General features: G+C 34.8%; 1 non-coding gene across 1 annotated transcript; it reads left to right on the top strand.

The window, feature by feature from the left end:
- The first annotated feature begins 321 nt into the window (after window positions 1-321).
- On the top strand, window positions 322-394 carry Trnam-cau (transfer RNA methionine (anticodon CAU)). Its single transcript has one exon. It is a non-coding gene; the product is annotated as a tRNA-Met (tRNA).
- The last annotated feature ends 5,666 nt before the right edge of the window (window positions 395-6,060 follow it).

Raw genomic sequence — 6,060 nt, 5'->3', positions numbered from 1 at the left:
GCCGCCTCGCCGCCCTATTGGTGGGGTTACAGGAACGCTTGCGCTTGTCATCTGCGACCTTTTTTTTTCATTTTTTTTTTCATCATTTCTAGGACGCTTAATCGGCAATGCGCTTACAACCCCTCTGGTGTTGCGGGTGTATATATGATAATTCACAACTTTTTGCTTTCTATTTGACCAAAATATTAGAATCACCAACGTGGTTGTATAAGTGACTATATTCAGACTCCGACAACGTCCAGTGCTTCAGCTGAACATCCTGCACACCAGAATAGATAACTACGATTCTACCTGTTCCTTATTTTCGTCTGGATGCCACAGGCCTCGGTAGCGCAGTAGGCAGCGCGTAAGTCTCATAATCTTAAGGTCGTGAGTTCGATCCTCACCCGGGGCATAGTTTTTACTATTCCATTTAAAATTCAGAAAAACTGGCATAAAAATAAGAATTAAAATTACTTCTTAAGCGCATTGTAGTTAGGTGCATAACAAGTTGCAATAAAGTTCTTATCTATTAATATTATCTATCACTTTCATTTTCGATGTTACGACATCAGCTTATATATTGATAAAAACAATTGGATTTTTTTATATACTTATTTATTTATCCGCAGTTACTCGCTATTAAATATCTGATTTAAGTAAGCTAAGTGCCAACTATTTGATGAAAATCAGCATTTAACCAAATCCAAAAATATTGCTAGTAGCGACATCTGTACTTTTAGATTGCTCAGAAAACAAGTCAGGCACGCCTGCTTTAATATTTAATTATCATACTTAGTACGCAAGATGCCGCTACTGTCGATTTCATTTCATATACCTGTAGTGTGTATACTAGTTGCAATACTAGTTTCTGCAATTTCGTATAGAGGGCGCTATAAACAAATTGATTAAAGCGCCATCTAGTGTAACCTTTTTCAACTAACAGAAAGTTTGAAAGCAGAGCAGCTAGCAAGTACGACGCGACTAAATTAAGTAGTACTAAGCATTTCTCAAAGATGGCGAAAATTAAACAGTTCTGGCTATTTCTAAGAGATGGCGCAAAACACAACAGAATATTTTTATAACAAAATGTTTCATTAGACAAGTTTAAATTCCATAAGGTTACCCTTACCAAAAGCAAGTTTTGCAGCAATTAATTTTATTGTTGAATAACGATATTTATTATAATACAAATCACTACCTACACTACCTATACTCTACTTAGGTTATTTGATATCTTACAATCGATAAAAAGAAAAACTTTATTGTTATTAGTCAATAATTTATTATCGACGTTTAGGATGAAATATCTAAAGGTCACACTGGCGCCAGCAATAAAAAATCTTTTGTGATGATGGTAATATCTGGTGTTTGTTACAAATTAACAAATTTAATCATGACTCCGATCGTCAGCAATATATTTTAATAATTAATTCATTACGTGTTCAATTTAAATATTTTGTTCTAAGCATCGGCTTGACAAACAAATGCCGATTCAATAAAAAAGGATAATATATGGATATTAGTGCATATAGGTATAGGTAAGTAAATCTAGAAATTCCAGAATTAGAAAAAGTACTTTTGTATTTTATGTCTTAGTAGATTTTGTAACCACAGTAAATTCACTGCCATCTATCGACACACTTTAAAACTAAAAATGAAGATTTATAAAAATACGATAAAATGTATTTAAATATGGATAAATGATTTTTTTTATTTGCATTAATTATTTTTATGATTTTGACCCACGTTCTTTCACTGATATGCGTTAAAATTGTTAAATCACAAACGAAACCGTCAACGCCATCTATACGACAGTAGGCCAAAGCTAGTAGCGCCCTCTGATCGAGAATCAAATTTTCTTGATTTTCGAGGCACGTTTTTTCCTTAGACTGTATCCATCTATTACGGAGATATCTATCTTTGCTATAACGGTGGGTTATGTAACCACCACCACCGCCACCGTAACCTATGGGCGCTTGCTCTAATGGAGTAACACGCGCGGTACTTATTGGACCTACAATTTGGGAGATAGGAAGGATTCATCCTTGGGAACACTGGAAACATTACTTATTATTGACACCATCACCATCACCATTGACAGCAATTTGAAAATAATGATTAACTTAACTGAGGCGATTGGTAAGAAGTTATCATTAGTATCTTCTAGTGGCAGGCAGCTATTTGCGACGTTTTCAACCAAAAGGTACCACATTGTCGCTTGTTGATAAGGTTGATTTCTAATTGAAGCTATACAGAAATAGTGCCTTACTGACAAGCGACAATAAGTTAAAGTCCATGTTCAGATATTTTTGAGCACCTTCTTGACCGCTTCGATATATCTGATGCCGAATGTACACGATCCCAATGATACCATAATCTAGTCTCACGAAATAGGTATGTTACACAACCGTAACTGTCAGTTTACTTTCTCTAAATCCTGATACGAGTGATACTTCTGAATCGCTTAATTTTTGAGTATAGCACGAGCATTACAAAAAATTCGTTATTCAAATTGTTTAAGTGTGGGTGGCGAGATACACCGAACTGCGACTGTCGAGCACCTGTACAGTCCATTTACCACATAGTCCGCGAGTGCCCAAAAAGAAAGTACACAGGGGATCCTCTGGACTTACTTAAGCTAAGCGACAACGCAGCCCATTGGGTGAAGAAACTAACTATTAATTTGCAAATATGTAAAGCAACCATGAATTGTAATATGCCATACGACAAAATAAATAATTAGAAAAAAGTTTAGACAAAAAATTCATTTTAAAATGTAAAATGTCTGTATACCTATGAATAATTTACTTTGAAAAAGGACACAGCTAAGGCGGCTAGAAACAAGGCATTTAATCGCCATACCTGAGGTCTACTGCACTTTGACAGGAGCAACAAAACCGTGAGTTGTTGATGGCGCATTGTTGTGGAATTCCTTCACGCGCACACGCAGGTTAAGGCCACTGTACCAGCGCGGCTTCACGGAAAACTATCGTTGTAACTTTACTGGACCGTTGTAAGTGATATAGGGCACTTACCGCTGACATGGGGTGTGTCTTACCGGTGAAAAACATGCGACTATTAGATAAAAACTAGACTATATTCTTATTAAAGGAAACGTAAATGTAGGTACCTATATACTTACTACCTAGATTTAGATTCACTTTTTTTTAGCTATTATTAAAAGAGAGAATTAGGTAAGGTTACTTCGTTGCTAACTGTTATCTATGAGATTTTTTTCTAAGATCTGTGAAAGAAAAATATGCTCATCGCTACTAGTTTCTCATTTATCATCCCAGAAATAACCCTTCTCGTAGCTAGGTTAAAATAAAAATGAAACAAATAAAGGATCGTAAGTACGTTTTAGATTGGGGTAGCAAAAATATTATGTAATCTTCTGTAAAACCGGGCTCTACAATCTGGTTAGCGCCACACAAACTCACGCTATTCCCGTAGTGTTTGTGCTATAACCTGCAAAGAACTCGCGTTTCATTTGAAAGGATAACAGCCCACCTTAATGCAGATTTTTCACAGCCCTTTGTTTTCTTTCAAATAACCATAACGGCCCGTTTCGAACAATGCTTATAAGATGTCACACCGATATGATTCTGATCAGTCCCAGTTTAAGGTCATCGTATCATATGACGCCAGTAAGTAGTAGTCAGAAGTGGAGATTACGCACATAGTTAGACACACATATTAGCCTCGATTAGTTATGGAAAATTAATGAAACACTTTTACCGTATTGTCATACAAGTTTAAAGCTCGTGAATCCGCATTGTATTCTCGGAAACAGCTAATCATAGTGACATCGCTAAAAAACTTTTCTATGACAGAAGTGTTTGCCTCCTTGAGAGATCCGTATCTACGTAATCAGAATTCTTAAAAACCTTACGTACTTGGGTGAATGTGAATGGTTATCCTTTTTCTAGGAACTGTCGACGTTTAAGGCGATTTCAGTGCGCTGTATTGCCTGGATTCTAACTGTGACAAAACCGTTGATTTTAAAATTAAACTATTAAGTATTCGATAAATTATTCTTAACCTTTTCACCGCCACTTCAATGAAGTAATAAAGTGTCATCAACGCAAAGCAACAAATTGCACACACGTAACACGTAAGCAACCCATATAGCATGTCAAGTCGTGGAGTGTGGGGTACGAAATGTACTGACTTTATATCAAGTCCATGGCGGCGAAAAGGTTAAAAGAAAATATCAGTTATTGTTGAGCAGCTTGATCATTAAGAAACTCAACTGAAAGCGACTCCCAACTAGTTCAGAAACAAATCAAATTATTTTATGAAATATTTTTTTGATTTGTGTTTTTTAAGTAGTCACACTACTATATATAAATTATAAACTGAAATAGATAACACACTATTTCAGTTTATGAAAGTGACTTGTTTAACAAAAATAACAAATATGTATCTACCTAATATAACAGATACAAAGGTATCAGGTATCATAGGTATATAACCAAAAATGACCTAAAAAATCAAACCTTAAAGAAAATAAAACCAAGAGATTACTCTACGAAACTACTTAACACATCACCCAAGTATAACTACTGGAAATGAGGGTATCCAGTAGGTATAGATAGCACTTGTTCCTACTGCAATTGAAGTATGTTGACTGACAGATGCAGTCATCACGATCAGCCAATTAACTTGGTCATGTTAATACTTGCTTAACGATATTTCCTGGCATACGATCTGTTATTGTGCTCGTATAACAGGTTAAGTATTGAATAAATGTACATATATATACGGTTTATTGAATTATATATTTACTAATTGAGGTAAAATTCAATAATCAACTATATAACAATTAGGTTTCTTATTCAATTTCTTGATTTTCCACAATTGTCCTGTGATAGAAAACATCGTAAGGAAAGGGAACTGCGTAGGTATTTACTAAAAAGCAGTGTCTAATTGATTTAAGTAACATTATTCTGATGCTGATAAACTGCCTGCAACGTATAGTAAAAATGACTGATTCACTAATAAGGTCCACAGTTGTTCAGCATTTTTGTATGTACACTTTTTTGATTAATTCAATTGTTTACAGGCAATAACTTTTAACCCCATTTTGTTTACTAACAGGTCGTCATTTATCTTTGAACTCGTGCAATGGTAACCAGAGATAACGGCAATTAAAAACTTGACGTAAACACTGCTGTATGTGTAAATGGGCGTATTTTAATAGGTAAACAAGCTTTAGCTAAGGTTAAGCTATTAAAACTAGGCTTGGATAGAAACTAATGTCATAATCATAATTAGGATAATCGGAGTGGATTAGGTTTTTATAACAAACCATATAACTACTACCCAATATCCTACCTATACCTTACTGTGTATCTTGACTTGACTTGACTTGATTTGTAATGTATCGATTTCAATTTTAATGTACCTAAACTTACATAATGTAAGTGTACTTTAAAAATGAATTCGAAAATAACGTAGTGTGCCATTAAGTCCGCCATTTGTACTTTTTTGATGTCCAATAAAGTTTAAAATCAATAAATAGTGTCAAGGTTCCTTACAACATTAAGCTATAAGTAAAAATAGGAAATGGCTTTGGACTAGAGCGGCCTAAAGCAAGCTGATAAAAATAGTGGGTACACCCAAGCGTAAGGTACCTAAAGCAAATGATTTAACAAATCAAAAAATAATAGCAAAAACTTCGTGCACTTAAAAATATGATTATTAACCATCAGTTATAGTCACGGCAAGTTGTTGGATCCACTGACCATTTGTGTTGATTATCTTTTATCAAACATTCATTAAGCAGATCAGTTTCGTCAGTGGCCGGAGGACGGAGGTCTGTTACAGATAAATCACTGGAACCTGCTGCGACTACCACCAAGCAATTAAAATGGGCTTAAGGGGAAGCGTACTCAATAAAACGAAAGACAACATAATGTTTCGTATCATACATTACGAGTAGGTACGCTAAAAGATAAAATTCTATTAAAAGTTATGCAGTCTTGCATAATAGTATATTCGAAAAATATCATAATACATATACCTACTACCTACTACAGCTAATTACGATTGCGTTTACGATTAGATTAGTTACGT

The sequence above is a fragment of the Cydia strobilella genome, chromosome 10 (genome assembly GCF_947568885.1).
Source record: "Cydia strobilella chromosome 10, ilCydStro3.1, whole genome shotgun sequence".
NCBI lineage: Eukaryota > Metazoa > Arthropoda > Insecta > Lepidoptera > Tortricidae > Cydia > Cydia strobilella.
This window is presented reverse-complemented; position numbering and strand designations above follow the sequence as displayed.